This window comes from Chlorocebus sabaeus, chromosome 12 (genome assembly GCF_047675955.1).
Source record: "Chlorocebus sabaeus isolate Y175 chromosome 12, mChlSab1.0.hap1, whole genome shotgun sequence".
Taxonomy (NCBI): Eukaryota; Metazoa; Chordata; class Mammalia; order Primates; family Cercopithecidae; genus Chlorocebus; species Chlorocebus sabaeus.
Window position 1 is genome coordinate 42333336 of NC_132915.1, and position 15381 is coordinate 42348716.

Genomic DNA, 15381 nt, shown 5'->3' on the forward strand with positions numbered 1-15381 from the left:
GAGTATACCTGTTTTGATTTTTTTGCTTTGACAACAGCATGTATTACTTTTGTTATTTAAATAGCTGATAAAATAAATTAAAATAAGAAAATACATTATGATATTCTTTTATTTTTTTCTCAGTTCAAGTTTAAAACAAACCACAAAAGATCAATGGGTTGATGCTCTCTACTGACACATCATACAATCAGTGGCCTCCCCACAACACAATTCAGGCCATCACTTCCAAAGGAAGAAAGGCTGGTCTCTCCACCCCCTGTAGGAAAGGCCTACCTTGTAACACACCACAATTCGGCTGAATCTGAAGTCTTGTATTTTACTCATGAAAAAAAAATACAAAGGAGATTTTGTTCTCAGGGGTTCCCACTGCAGCCTGGCACTAAAACAGCCCAGCACTCACTTCTGCTTGGAGAAATATTTTTTGCTCTTTTGGACATCAGACTTGATAGTATCACTGCCAGGTTTCCAGCCAGCTGGGCACACTTCCCCTTGTTTGTCAGTGAACTGGAAGGCCTGAACTAGTCTCAAAGTCTCATCCACAGAGCAGTCAACAGGGAGGTCACTACAGTGACCTGCCGAAGAATACCCGTATCATCAACGATAAAGAGGCCCCTGAATGAGATGCCTTCATCAGCGTTTAAGATCCCATAATCCTGAGCAATGGTGCGCTTCGGGTCTGATGCCAAAGGAATGTTCATGGGTCCAGCCCTCCTTGTTTCTTAGGTGTGTTGATCCATGCCAGGTGACAGAAGTGAGAATCCACAGAAGCACCAATCACTTGGCAGTTAAGTTTCTTAAATTCTTCTGTACCACTGAAAGCAATGATCTCTATGGGGCACACAAAAGTGAAGTCAAGCAGGTAAAAGAATACCACGTATTTCCTTTGTCGTCAGACAGGCTGATGTCTTTAAACTGACCGTCTGACATAACAGCTGTGGCTTTGAAGTCGGAGGCAGGGTGCCCAATTTTAGCATTTCCTGAAGACATCTTTCTATCAGCGGTCCTCACACAAGCTTCTGAGAACAAACCACCAACACCAGGCAGGGAGAGGATACTATGATAGTTATTCTTAATGAGACATGAAAGCAATAATATTTTATGCTATATGACTTTCTATTTCAAATTAGTTGGGACTGCTGTGTAGACACCAACAGAATCAAAAACTATTTTATATCAGTATCAGTTCAGAGATAGTAGATAATAGAAATATAAAACATGATTTTTAAGGGAATTGCATATGAGAGGAGGTGAGAATCAGGTTTGAAAACACTTTGTTTATTTTTGACAACTGGTGATTTTCATCCAAGATTGAAATCATACGGGTCTCCTTGTTCTTTCTTCCAAAAGATAATGTTGCACCTGTCTTTTTATCATGACTAAACCACTAAATTTATAATTGGTGTGACCAAAATGCACTGATGAGTCAAACATGAGTGAGGTATTCAAAAGCCACCAGAGACTTTCTTCAAGGTGTGGCTATTTTATTAAAGAATTTCAGTAACATAAATTCCAAGTGTCTATTCTTGCCTCTACAGAATGGTTTTATATTTCACAACATTTTATAAGCTGATTTATTTACAGTGTTAAATTTGTAACAGGAAACTTTATTAATGTGGGGAAATATAGTTTAATTAATATACATTATTTCTTACACATTAGCATGACAATCATATCCCCTCGATGGAAATACATGAACACAGCCACAGCGCCCCCAGTTTTTGGACCCTCACAGGTTGATCTCTGTTGTTTGATGTTGCTGCTATGTGTTCTCTATTGGACAGGTTCTTAAAAATCAGAAGTGAGAAGTCCCACAATTAAAACTAGGTTACATCACAATGTATTATTAAAAGACAGTTATCATTTTTTCTTTACAGTAGTAATTTCTCAGTTTTTATTAGCCAAATTATATTGCCTTCTGGAAACTCCACAGAGTAAGCACAATAGAATATTTCTAGGGAAATGGGGAACTTTCATAAATATGGGCTTGGTTTCCAAGTTGAAGCCAAAGCCAATTTTATGAATTTAATTTTTGTTCTACAAGGTCATGAACTTACAGTAAAACCAAGGGCTAAATTTAAAGCAACATTGATCTTACATATGAATCTGGGTGAAAACTATGCAAGGCAAGGCAGTTTATGCTGAATTAAGCTGTGTTTGCAAAATGTGATAAAAAGCACTGCCTATTTTGGAACCCATTTCAATGGGTGTGCACTCATGAGGACTAAGTCAAATAAAAATGTCTGCCCAAATTTACTTTGGGGTGAGGCTGTCAGATTTCACACAGTTTTCATTGCCAATAGCAAGCATTTCTCAGTCAGAGTGGACCATAAAGTTGCCATTTTTCAGAATTGGTTTACTCTTAGAAGAAATTTAACATTAGAACAAAAAGCCAAATACCTATGTCTAAAACCAGCCCAAAGAATTAACTGTTTCATATATACAGTATATATTACACAAACATACATATGTACATGTATATGTTTATGTGTGTATGATAGAGATATATACTCTGTGTGTGTATATGTGTGTGTATAAATATATAAAGAGAGAGCCAGAAAGAGATAGACAAGAGGGAGATACACATACACAGATATACACACACACACAGATACACACACACACACACATACACACACACACACACATATCACTGGTTAATTATATTTGAAGACAATAAAAGAAAAAAGTTGATAGTATTTTTTCCAGTAATTTTGAGGACCAAGCCAGGTCTTTTCAAGTACATTATCTTATGAATCATACAACAATCATATGAAATAGCTATATCCTATTTACAGCTTTTTTTCTAAATCGAAGACAGAGAATTTCAGGGACTTTCATAAGAAATGCAGCAAAGCTGGGTTGTAAAATAAGGTACCACAACTCCATATCCTTTCTTCTAGCTTTTAACTTTTTATAAGTCAGTGATTCTGCTACTTAACTAAGAGGAATGGAATTATGAAAATACCAGTCTAGGCCAAATATGCATGTTTTTGATCCACTTTAAATGAGTTAGCATTTGAATAGAACACAGGACAAAGCTTAAGGAACAAATAAACAGACAAGACAATAGTGTATATTAAAAATTCAATTAAAATATTACATAAAAATTTAAAAGCAAATACCTAGGGGGAAGAACTGTGCAGAAAAGAAAAAGTCACATATGGAAGAGATGGGCTAGACTGCCTTGTGGAAAACGTGATGATTTTGTTAAGTTATATTTATGGCTATTGCAGATTAAAAGAAAGAGAAATAAAAACAAACAGAGTAACAGCTTAATGTTACAGTTGAATAGAATTCAAGTTATCCGGTAACAATTTTAATTTAAATATAATATGCCAACCTCTACCTTTAAAGCAAAATAAAAGCATATATAATGTCCCATTTTTCCACATAATTAAATTGTGTTCCATTATGTCACCAAATGGTTATTATGAGCCATATACATTTTACTGAAAAATAATCTGCACCTGAAAAAGGTAAAGTAGAATTTAAGGGGCTTAATCACATTTGCAGATATGTTGATTATTCGTTCAGTTAAAGTAAACCTTTGAAACCAAATATTATTTCAAAGTATAAGAAAAATATAATGGATGCCTATTTAAAAATTCCCACATAGGTATAACCCCTAATATTTTACCAATCCAAAAGCATAAAATCTTTTGAAATTACTTGGATTTGTAAAACTAACAACTTAGAGACGGCATGTGAACGAACCCTTAGAAGAGAATGAGTTTTAAGATGAGATAAATTAGGGCAACATTTTTCCCAACTCCCTTATAAATGAATCTAGTATGTTACTCATACTACATTTTAATGGGAACATATTCAATAAAAGACACTTAATATGAATTTTTAAAAAATATTATAAACTACATACAACTTGCAATATAAAATATTAACCTGCTGCTTGGGTTAATTACATTTTTATAAATAAAATATAAGCTATTCATAAAATGAGAAAAATAATGGAAAAATGAAAATAACTTATGAATAAACTTATTAGTAGGAGGATGACAAGGGCTAAAACTATTTACTCCCATGCTACTTAATATAATATTAAAGTATATACATTTCTTGGGGAAATGCATGTGGAAACAGTTCATTTAAGGTGGAAGGGACTGTGGATATTTGTCCAGGGAGTGTGAAGATTCAGCTGGTGTAGGATAAGGAGGAAAATAAATGCAGAGCCGTATTCAAACATTTGGGAAGCTATGCATGCAAAAAGAAATAGGCATTTTTCCCCTGAGCTCTAAGGCAGTGGTAATCAAACTTTAAAGTACATAAGTGTGATGGTTAATTTTATGTGCCAACTTGCCTGGGCTGAGGGATGCCCAGATAACTGGTAAAGCATTATTTCTGAATGTGCCTTCTTTCTGTGTCCTCACATAGTAAAATGGGAGAGGTCTCTTTCTGGCCTTTTTCATAAAGGCACTAAGCCCATTCATGAGAGCTCTGCCCCTATGGCCTAATCACCTCCTAGTGGTCCTACCTTATAATACCATCATCTTGGGGGTAAGTATTACAGCATATAAATTTTGAGGGGATGTAAACATTCAAACCACAGCAATAGGAATCCTCACAAAGGTTGTTTACAATTTTTATTTCTGGATTCTACGCCTGGACAATCTGATTCCAAAGGTAAGAGTTGACATTTTTAAAAGCAGCAGAAAAGGTTGCAATGAATATGGTTGATAAATTAGACTCTAGAAAAACCAGTGGGTTGAAGGTGTGATATTACATCCATGTATGAAAAGCAAGGAAAACATTAACTGATAGTCTATTTATAGTCCATCAGTTAGTCTGACAGTCTATTCATTTCTGACGCGGAGTAGATGCCTTATAGCCTCCACACCCCCTCCCTTATTGATGATCACGTGCAGATATTCATCAGCAAAAACTGAATGCTCAATTTTTAAAATATATTCAACAATCAGACATTGATCATCAAGTTCACATCTATTCTCCTGCCTCTCACCTGGATTATTGCAACAGCCTCCTTACTGGTGTTCCTGATTTTACCATTGCTTCCCTGCAGTCTCTGTTCAACAAAGCGAGGCAGAGATCATCCTAATATATACGTCAGATCAAAACTGTACTCAGTTCAAACCCCCAAATTTTACTATGGTGTAGAAGGCCCCATATGTTCTAGCTTTTTGTGACTACCCCGACTTCATCTCCCTCTTCTCTCTACCTTCCAAGCAGACAGGCATACAGCTTCCTCACCTGACTTTAGTCTTTTTCTCTGGTGTCACTTTCTCAATGAGGCTTTTCTTGACTACCCTAGTCATAACTGCAATATCTTCTTCTCTGTTTTATTTTTTTCCAAGTTATTTATCACAATCTATACAATGTACACCACGTATTTTGTTAATTGTTTTCTTGTGTATCACCCCACACAGAAATGCATATTTTATGAGGGCAGAGATTTCTCCCTGTTGTTTACTACAGTATCTTCATCTAGGGGATCAATAAATATTTGCTGAATAAAAGAATAAAGAAAAACTTAATGTTGAAGATGCAACTATAATACATTTTTCTGCATATACATCAAAACTTGTTAAAAGCACAGCTGGGACAAATAGGTTTGGTAAAGGATTATTGCATTTCAGTTAAGTTCCCCTGTTCTTGTAAGGGAATTTAGGAACATAGATGGATGAGACTTTATAACCTTTAAAGTCCTTTCCAGGGTTAAATTTTACCCCATCTATAAGCAATTCTCCCAAACAAATTGTGGCAGAAATGACTAATTACCCACCCTCCAATCCATACCGTTCATATACACCACATGCTATTTTCCCCTCCTTCTATATTAGTAGATTCTTTAGCTGAACACACGACCTCCGAGCTAAACACCGCAACCCCCAGTTCCCAGACTGCTTTCTATTTTGATGTGAGGCATGTGACTAGGGTCTTCAAAACAGGATGTGAGTGTGTGTGTGTGTGTGTGTGTGTGTGTGTGTGTGTGTGACGGGGCGGGGGTGGGAGTGGGCTATAAATTATATATAAGTAGTCCTCAAAATAAATGAACATACCAATGCAATCCTCTTTCCCATTTTACACTGGTGTGATAAGTCATCTTATCCTCAACCATTGGCTAAAGATAACACCTTAGGATAACACAGCCACAAGATGATAGGACCCTGCCAATTCCATCAAGCTACCAAATCTGCTGTTCTGGACTGTTACAGGAGGGAGAAATAAAATAAATAAAACTCTCTTGCTTAAGCCAACGTTTTATTCTAGTAACCTACCCTGTGTTGCAAATAATATATAGCATTTTTTTTTTTTTTTTTTTTTTTTGAGACGGAGCCTCACTCTGTCACCCAGGCTGGAGTGCAATGGCGCCATCTGGGCTCAAGGCAACTTCCACCTCCCAGGTTCAAGTGATTTTCCTACTTCAGCCTCCCAAGTAGCTGGGATTACAGGCACCTGCCACCACTCCCGGCTAATTTTGTATTTTTAGTAGAGATAGGGTTTCGCCATGTTGGCCAGGCTAATCTCGAACTCCTGACCTCAGATGATCCACCTGCCTCAGCATCCCAAAGTGTTGGGATTACAAGCGTGAGCCACTGCACCTGGTCAGCATTTTCATAGATAAAATAATCCTTGAAACTCTAAAAAAATAAAATTAAAATTCCAATATAAAGGTGGTAAAATTACGGCAGGAGTTCATTGATTTATTTAGAGGTGAAGGGTAGAAATCAAAATCATGTAGAAGTAGGAACTTTGAAAATATAACTTTATTAACTATTTAATAAACAGTCACTTTGCTGGGATTGTATATGCATATGTTATTCAGTCTTTACAATAACCTCCAAAGGTAGGTATTATCATATATGTTTTACAGGTAAAACAGATAATGCTCAAGACGTTTAGAATTTAAGGCAGCACTGTAAGTAAGTGCTAGAACGAAGAACCAAAGTCTATGAGTATTTCTCATTTCTCAGTGTCTTTTCCACTCTCTGATCTTTAGATTTAGATAGATGCTTTGCTTCAGAGGTCTTTGAGAATTTTAAACAGAAGTAGTTGATTTACCACTTGACAAATACATCCCCAGTCTTTCTTCCTTGGAACGCAGCTCTATAGAGGCAGTGTGATTCAAAACCCTGAGCAATGGGTGGAATAACTATTAAGTTGAGGGCTAATCCCCAATTTGGACTTGGATTTCCAGAGTAAGATATTTAACCTGTCTGGACCTTAACCTGTTTGTCTAGTTCCTGCTGTAAGATAACTCAAATAACTGAGTCTGCTTAAATGAGCTACAAAAGCATTGGCATTAAGTGGAATTTGGTAACAGAATCCCCTTTCATTTGAGCAGTCTGGAGTCAAAAGCAAAATTTAAATCCAAAAAACACATACACAGTCCGGATTCAATAATTCCACAGATGTGGTTACAAAGTAGATTCAAATGTTTATGACTTTTTTTCCTGGCTAGGAAGAAGGGAACTCATTCAAGAAGTTTAACAAAAACAACAAAGAAACTAAAGGCACAGTCTTAAGGTATTTACATATATGTATGCACATATATGCATACATATATACATATACAGCTATACATCTATGCATATGCATGTATAACCTGGCCAATTCCCTGCACCCACATACACTGTTGTCACCCAGCCTGCAATGAACTCTAGTGGATCATCACTGCACTGTGTGCTCAGCGGCCTTCAGACCTGAGACAACTCGAGTAGTTGGGACATTTATCTCTTGAATCTGGAAGCCTTCCATATTGGCAAGAACTCAACCTCAGTCTGCTGAGAATACTAACAAAGTGTAAAAGACCTGACTTTTTAGATAGCTGTACCCGCCAACACCCTGGTTTCACATGCAACACAGAGTGGAGTCTTTGGTCTTAACATTCGGCTGCAGAAAGAGAAAGAATACTTTTCTCGTTAAACTCTCCAATTCATCATTATGGCCCTCATGTCAAGGCAAGATTTTTCTTCCCAGGCTATTGTTAAGAAAAGTGTTGCACCTGGTTTTCCTGGTTTCTCCTCCTGTCTCTCCACTTTCCTCTCCCTCCACCCTCCATAAACATGGACAAAGGTTTTTGGTCTCCTCTAGATCATACTAGACAGGGAAATATTTGGGAACGAGCTGAGGGGACAGCTGTACAAGAATAACGGACACCTGTGATTTTCTTCCCCATGCTGTAAATAATAAGATAATTTGCATCATCTTCTAAAACTACTTTTTACATTTATCCAGTTTGTAGAATGTACCTTACTCTTTCATTTGTATTCAGTGCTGTGTTTCTATTCATTCCATATTGCTATAACTTTGAGGTGTTCTTTGATTCATATGTTAGATATCTATCAGACAAAACTATAGTAAATCATTTTCTGCCTCATTCTAGATGTGAGCTATTATATGTATTTACAGCAACTAAAATTTGTTAATAAGGGAAATTACAAAGATTCTCTGACAATAAAGTATGTAAGAAAGGTTTCCAGAGTTCATTTTCTCTTTAGGGATTTTGCTTTATCTTGCTTATTATATGCATGTGCGTAGGAAATGAGAAAGTATTCCATGTGTACTGTTGGACATATTACTGTTAAAGGTGAAAAAAGTTGTAGTATATGTAGCCAATGGATCAAACGTTTAATAAGCATTTTTCTGGATCTTTCAACTTAGTATTTTTTTAAGTTTCTTGATAAATATAGTAGATGTGACTGGATGGAATCCTTTCGTTTAAAAAAAAAATTTTTTTAAAGGTACACTTGTGGGAAATGTCCAGATAAGATCTTAAGAATTCAAGTATTTACCATAGAGATGTATTGCATTATATTAGAAAGAATATCCTGTGTGAGATTTTAAAAAATAATACTATATACAAAGTGCCTTGTAGATGGTATGCTTTACCTGACATGTATTATTACAAATTCTTTTATTTTTAAAAGGAGGCACAATCTATTTAGACATCTGTATCATATAGCTATATCTGAGTCACAAATCACCTTAAAACACAGTTGCTTAAAACACCAATTGTGTACTATTTTTCATGAGTCTATGGGCCACCTGTGCAGTTCTCCAAACCTAGTCTTGGTTCAGCTAATAGCTGGGCCTATTCATGCATCTGCATTCAACTGATAGGTGAGCCAGAGGCATGCTGATCTAAGACGGCCTGAGATGCATGACCTGACTGCTCCACATGATCTCGCATCCTCCAGCAGCTTAGCCAAAGCTTATTCTCATGGCAAAAGCAAGGGTTCAAAGAGTGAGTGCAAACTTAAAAGGCCTTTGGGGCCTCAATCCAGAACTGGCATGCCATCACTTCCATTATATGCTTTGGCCTAAGGGCCTAAGGAAGTCATAAGTCCAAACTAGATTTAAGAGGTAGAGAAACAGACTTCATCTTTGAATGGGAACAGCTGTAAAGTTAGACTACAAATAGCTTGGATACAGGGAGAACTGATACCCTTGCTTTTGCCATGAGAACAAATGTTGGCTAAGCTGCTGGAGGATGAGAGATCATGTGGAGTAGAGTCAGGTCATGCATCTCAGGCCATCCTAAATCAGCATGCCTCCAGCTAACATATCAGTTGAATGCAAATACATTTGTTGAGTTCTTGGGTTGTAGTTGTTGCCTGCCTCATAGCTATTGCTTTCCTGAATGTGTCTGACAAACCCAAAATGCACAGGTTAGAGATGACACTTTTGAACATCAACAGGAAGTATGCTCAAGTATGTCAGAGTATGGCATTGTCTTTTACATGGAAATATGTATGTTATCTTTTATATTATCTTTTACTTTCTGTTAATTCTGTCTTTAAAGTTGATGCCTACAAGTCCCCAATATCTAGACCCACAAAAAAGCATAAGAACAAAGAGAAGTGGATCTCCTACAGCTAACTTTATCATACAGGGGAGGCTGAGTCAAGAAACTATAATTCTTCAGGACTGTTTGAACCAAACTAATTTCCTTCAGCTTAAAATACTGTGGTAATGCCATTGCATATGGCTGTGCACACAACCTTGCACTTAAATCTTTAAGTATGTCTGCCTCTTCAATGTTTACCATATCAATGAGGAAGAAGTAAAAATCCACTTTGAACCTAATGTCTTCTCCGCAGGAGTAAATCTCAAGCATACTTCCTGTTTCTAGATGTCTGTAGATTTCCATAGAAAAATAAATTGACTTGCTGAGCCAGCCAAGGATACATGTTCTCAGGAACCTCACACAACAATCTTCTTCTGATCTCTTTTCCCAAAGTGTCAGCTTTGGGAAACTTTGAGAGTTCTGAGCTTTACAGCAACATCAGTAACACCATTGTAAGACCTAACATTATAGGACCATAATATTGGCTCACCGTAACACCGTAAGACCTTGAAACAAAGGCTTATATCTTTATTCACTTTTTTAAAAAAGAAGTGTTGAATGAATGCATTATGAGGTGAAATCTACACATAAAGCCATGCTATTAATGAAATAATCCTTATCAAATTATTTGGCAGGTATTTTGTTGAATTCCAAAACAGTGAAACTTCTGCCTGGAGTTCAGTGAAGCATACCAAGATATGACCTATAAGAAATCAGTAAACCTCTGTAAATTAGATAAGAATTGTTCATTTTGTTCCATTTACTGACAAGATGATGATTTATGGTTCTAGTTTTCACAATGTCAATAGCATTCATGGAAGAAGAGGTTTATTTTATGACTGCAGGCAGCATTATTTTATTCCAACGTATACTGATGTAGAAAGTCCTAAATTACAATGGTAAGTAAAGCTTTGTTTCTTCAAAAAAGTTAGTAACAGTAAGATCTGCTAAACTCTTATGGTGCTTCATCATGCATAAAGTATAAAAAGTTTCATCCCAGCAAAATTTTACTTGGCAAAGAAACTACACCAATTGAAGAACTTTAAATAGTCCCAAAGAGATGCACAAAAATAGGAATTCTTCCTTAATGGAATTAGTGTACACACAGTACCAAGAGCTGGCTTCATTCAGAGACAAGAACAATTTCTTTCCCTTGTTGTCAGTTCTTTCATGACCTCCTTCTAGTCATAAAAGAAATGTCAATAACCTGAAATTCATGATATTGGTGGATCAAGGCACTGCTTTACATTTTTTTCTTGCTCTTAGTTAGAGATCATGCCATGACTTCACCAAGTTCTTTCAGTTTTTGGCTTCCTTGGCTAAACAATTCTCTGAGCAGCATTTGAGACAAAGTTTTAATGTTTCAACAAACTTGAGATTTTTTTCCAACTACATGCATTTCTAATTGAAAATTCTTCTCATAGAAAAAGATATGAATCTTTCAAGATATTTTCGATGTGGGAAAATATGAAATACATAAGCAGGCTCATTGTCTTCCTTTTTTCCTTGTCAAGAACCTTATAATATGTGAATAATGCCTTACAGCAATGCTTTCAGTGATAGAATATGTGAATTTTCTATTTCTCATTTTAACACTTTCTAATTAACTTAGACCAAATAACATAAAGACAGATATCCACAAGCCTAATGTCAGGATATGTTTTATGTAATGCCTATAAAGAGAAATCTATTGTAGAAATTATAACAACAAAATGATGGTTATAACTATTTAAATTATACAGTAGGATCTCCTGGCTCACTACAATTTGTTTAGGGTGAAACATTGCTTCCATAACATTTGATATAAAAGCAATTTATTTAAAAATAATTTTCACTGAAACAAGAAAAATACTAGAAGAAAAAAATATATATAATTGAACGCAGCTCATGGAACCCTAATTAAGAACCTCTGGTCTAGGCCAGGCCATTCTTCTATTATGTGATATTTTCAAATATTTTAAAGCAAAGAAGGTTGAAATTCTCATTTTAACCAATTTTCCCCTCTATATTCAGGGGCATGGACCACATCTCAATAAACTGTGGGGAAAAGAGTAACCCTTTTATTTCAACTTGGCTTACATTCATATATAGGAAAGTCTTCTGTGCTTTTAACTAAAGCACATTTTAACTAGATCTTTCCAGAACACTTCTGTATACTAATAATTAATAAGCGTGATAAAGAATATGTGGTTTAGAAAATTTATAAAAGGTCAATGAATCATCCAAAAAAAACTGAATTATGCATAAGGTATTTTTAGCTTTGAAACCCTTGTGATTTCAAATACTTCTGGTGCTCTGTACCAGCTAATGTCTTCCCTAGCCAGTACAGCTTAACCCTTTATCCTCTAATGATTACTTTTGCAAGAAAGCAGCTGGTAAGTACTAAGTACTAACTTATTATTTTGATATCCTGTAGCTGAGTGCTCTGCAAAAATGTTGACCATGACAACCAATAAGACATACCTTTTATATGTCTATCTAAAACACACAGGTGCATAAGTATTGAATTTAACTATGCTTGCCATAAATCATTTTCATCATTATTGAGTTAAATGTACTGTAATATTTTTTATTAAATGTTAATATATTACAGATGGTAATGCTGGTCTTGACCCACTAAATTTATTTCATCAACCAATAATACACTACAACTTACAGTTTGGATCACACCAGCCTAAACCCAAAAGAACATGGCTATTTTTTTCTCTACAAAATTAATGAATTTACTTAGTCAAATGTGTTTCTAGAGTTTATCTTTTAAAAATGAGGGACTACTTATTCTATTTTCCTGAAAATTTACAATTCTCAATTTACAGGAACATTCTACTATCCAGAGCACATTATTCTTTAGATAATCAACCATTATATAATAATTATTATTGTTATGTGATTTGTAGATTTATTTCTAATCTTCACTATAAGCCTGAAATGTATAGGCTGTATGATTCCCATTTTGTATTTGAGAAAACTGAAGCTCAAAAAGTTGAAGTATCTTATGTGATCCCATTGCCAGGGTGTCACTTCAGGTTCCTGGACTCCAATGCCTCCTGTGTTCATTGTCCTCACTGCCCCATGGCTAACATTTTCCAGCATAAACAAGGCATTTTCATGGGTATTCACACAAAAAATCTGCAAACCACACGTTAAAAAATTAGGATGACTTCTTGTGTATTTCTCTTCATTTGTTTGAGATAATTTTGTTGAAAATTGTTAGGTACATTGATGATAATACATAGATGAAGAACATAAGGATCCTCTCACCAAGAATCTTAAAATCTGCTAAGTAATTTCCATGAAGAAAGGACCAAGACATTGACCTGGGAACACAGAAGGACGGACGTTTGCATCAATTAGAATTTTGCAAAAATTTTTTTGACCATGACACATAGAGGGAGGAGTGGTATTTGGTCTCAACCGTAAAGGATTTCAAAGGATAAAAAAGAGAGGTATGGCTATTTCAGGCTTACAGAAGGAGCTTGATATAAAGTATGGGAAGCAGGAAGCACACTGGGTGTCTGGAGCCCTGAGCAGGCAGTCCAGTACAGCAAGCAAACAAGATAGAGGGAGGATTCAGGAACCAACCACATTCTTGAAGGGAGTAAATACCCTACCATTAATAACTCACAGTGTATTCTCTGTTCTTTTTTTAAAAAAATATTTTTTCTTACTTTAAAACTTTCACTTGAAAAAGTAGATTTGACTCGATTTCTATCAGTCTTCAGCTAGTCAGAAAAAAAATAAATACAGCTGGATTCAAATGTTAAATTTTAAATCGTTTGACCAAATGACTATAAAGTCTGGAAGCAAAGGTGAATATATATAATGGTATACACACACACACATAGGTTATTGCTATTACATTACAGCACATAATGTGTTGAATGATATTGTATTAAAATGTTTTCCAGACTTTATGGCCATTCAGTATTTTACAGCTCTGTTGCATAAATAGTTTCTATCACTTGATAGCAACATACAGATAACAGCCTAAACAATACAGTGTATTCACAGTGGGAAGAATAGTTTGAAAATTTAAGTGGCATCATCCAAATAGTCTTTTAATTTAATATATGCTGACAAACTTAAGCCTCAAAAAAAAAAACCTGTCATACCTCAGAGTATCAAACTAGCTGATTAGAATTAGAAAAACAGGTAAAATGCAGCTGTTTTTATCAAAGTATTTTATGTAGTCTATTTTTTTTTCACCAGAATCAGTCTATCATCTAGTGACACAGACACAAATTAGAACCAAAGGTAAATATTTTACAAAACCCCATTCTTAAGCTGTTCATGTTTTGGCCCTAACTATCATGCTTTCCCATAGGTATGTTCAGAGTTAAACACAAGCTCTGGTCTGCCAACTGTAACTTCACTCCATTCTCATATCAGATTATAAGTGAATAGTGACAATGCTACCAATGGGTATAACTACCAACGCAATTCAGTTTCTAAATAATTCACTAACCAGGTAAAAAGCTTTAAGAAATTAGGCATTATTTTACCAATGAAATTAGACAACATATCCCTACCACCTAATACAACGTACATAGCAGACAGTCAATATCTGTTGAATACAGAACTAGATTAAGTCATACAAGCTCCAGCTGTGATAACTCTACCATAATATTCTTTAGAAGCGCAAACAACTATAGGTCTTTAAAATATACTTAAATGGATAAAGAAACAGACTAAGAGAAAGAGGTTAATTATGTGTAGTTTCATATTTCTTCGTTTTAACAAACCAATGAATAATAGAATGGTAAGGGATGCTCCACCATAAGAACCCTTACTATTGTGAAAATTTACAGGATTCGTAAAGTAAGATTCTCTGTTTTCACCTGAGTTAATTCTACTGTCTTTATCTTTGCTGCCCTCCTCTGGAATTCTTATATCACCTGGTCCTCTTTTCCAAAGAATATGTACTTTGTACTTGACTTTAGAATAGAACTACAAGAGATAATTCAAACTTTTCCATTTCTATTTCGCAGTGCTCTTTTTTTTTTTTTTTTTTTTTTTGAGACGGAGTCTTGCTCTGTAGCCCAGGCTGGACTGCAGTGGCCGGATCTCAGCTCACTGCAAGCTCCGCCTCCCAGGTTTACGCCATTCTCCTGCCTCAGCCTCCCAAGTAGCTGGGACTACAGGCGCCCACCACCTCGCCCAGCTAGTTTTTTGTATTTTTAGTAGAGACGGGGTTTCACCGTGTTAGCCAGGATGGTCTCGATCTCCTGACCTCGTGATCCGCCCGTCTCGGCCTCCCAAAGTGCTGGGATTACAGGCTTGAGCCACCGCGCCCGGCTGCAGTGCTCTTTTTGCCCAATTTTATAGCACAGGCTTGGAGGCAGAGAAGCGACAATGTAACGACTACAGGTTATTTCTATGTTTTATCCCAGGACACATTTGTTCTAGTTTGTATAACATTTAATGACACTTTCTGAACAACCTATGAAATGGTTTGGTCTTTCAAAATATCTTCTGTAAGACTACTATTTGACTAACACTGTGAGGCACACTCATGATCAGAGGTATTACATTACTTTTTGATCCAGAACTGACTTTGG

At 35.8% G+C, this 15381-nt stretch overlaps 1 pseudogene; it reads right to left on the minus strand.

Annotated features, from left to right (window-relative positions):
* Positions 1 to 368: 368 nt before the first annotated feature.
* Positions 369 to 987, minus strand: LOC119624354 (peroxiredoxin-1 pseudogene; annotated as a pseudogene).
* Positions 988 to 15381: the final 14394 nt, after the last annotated feature.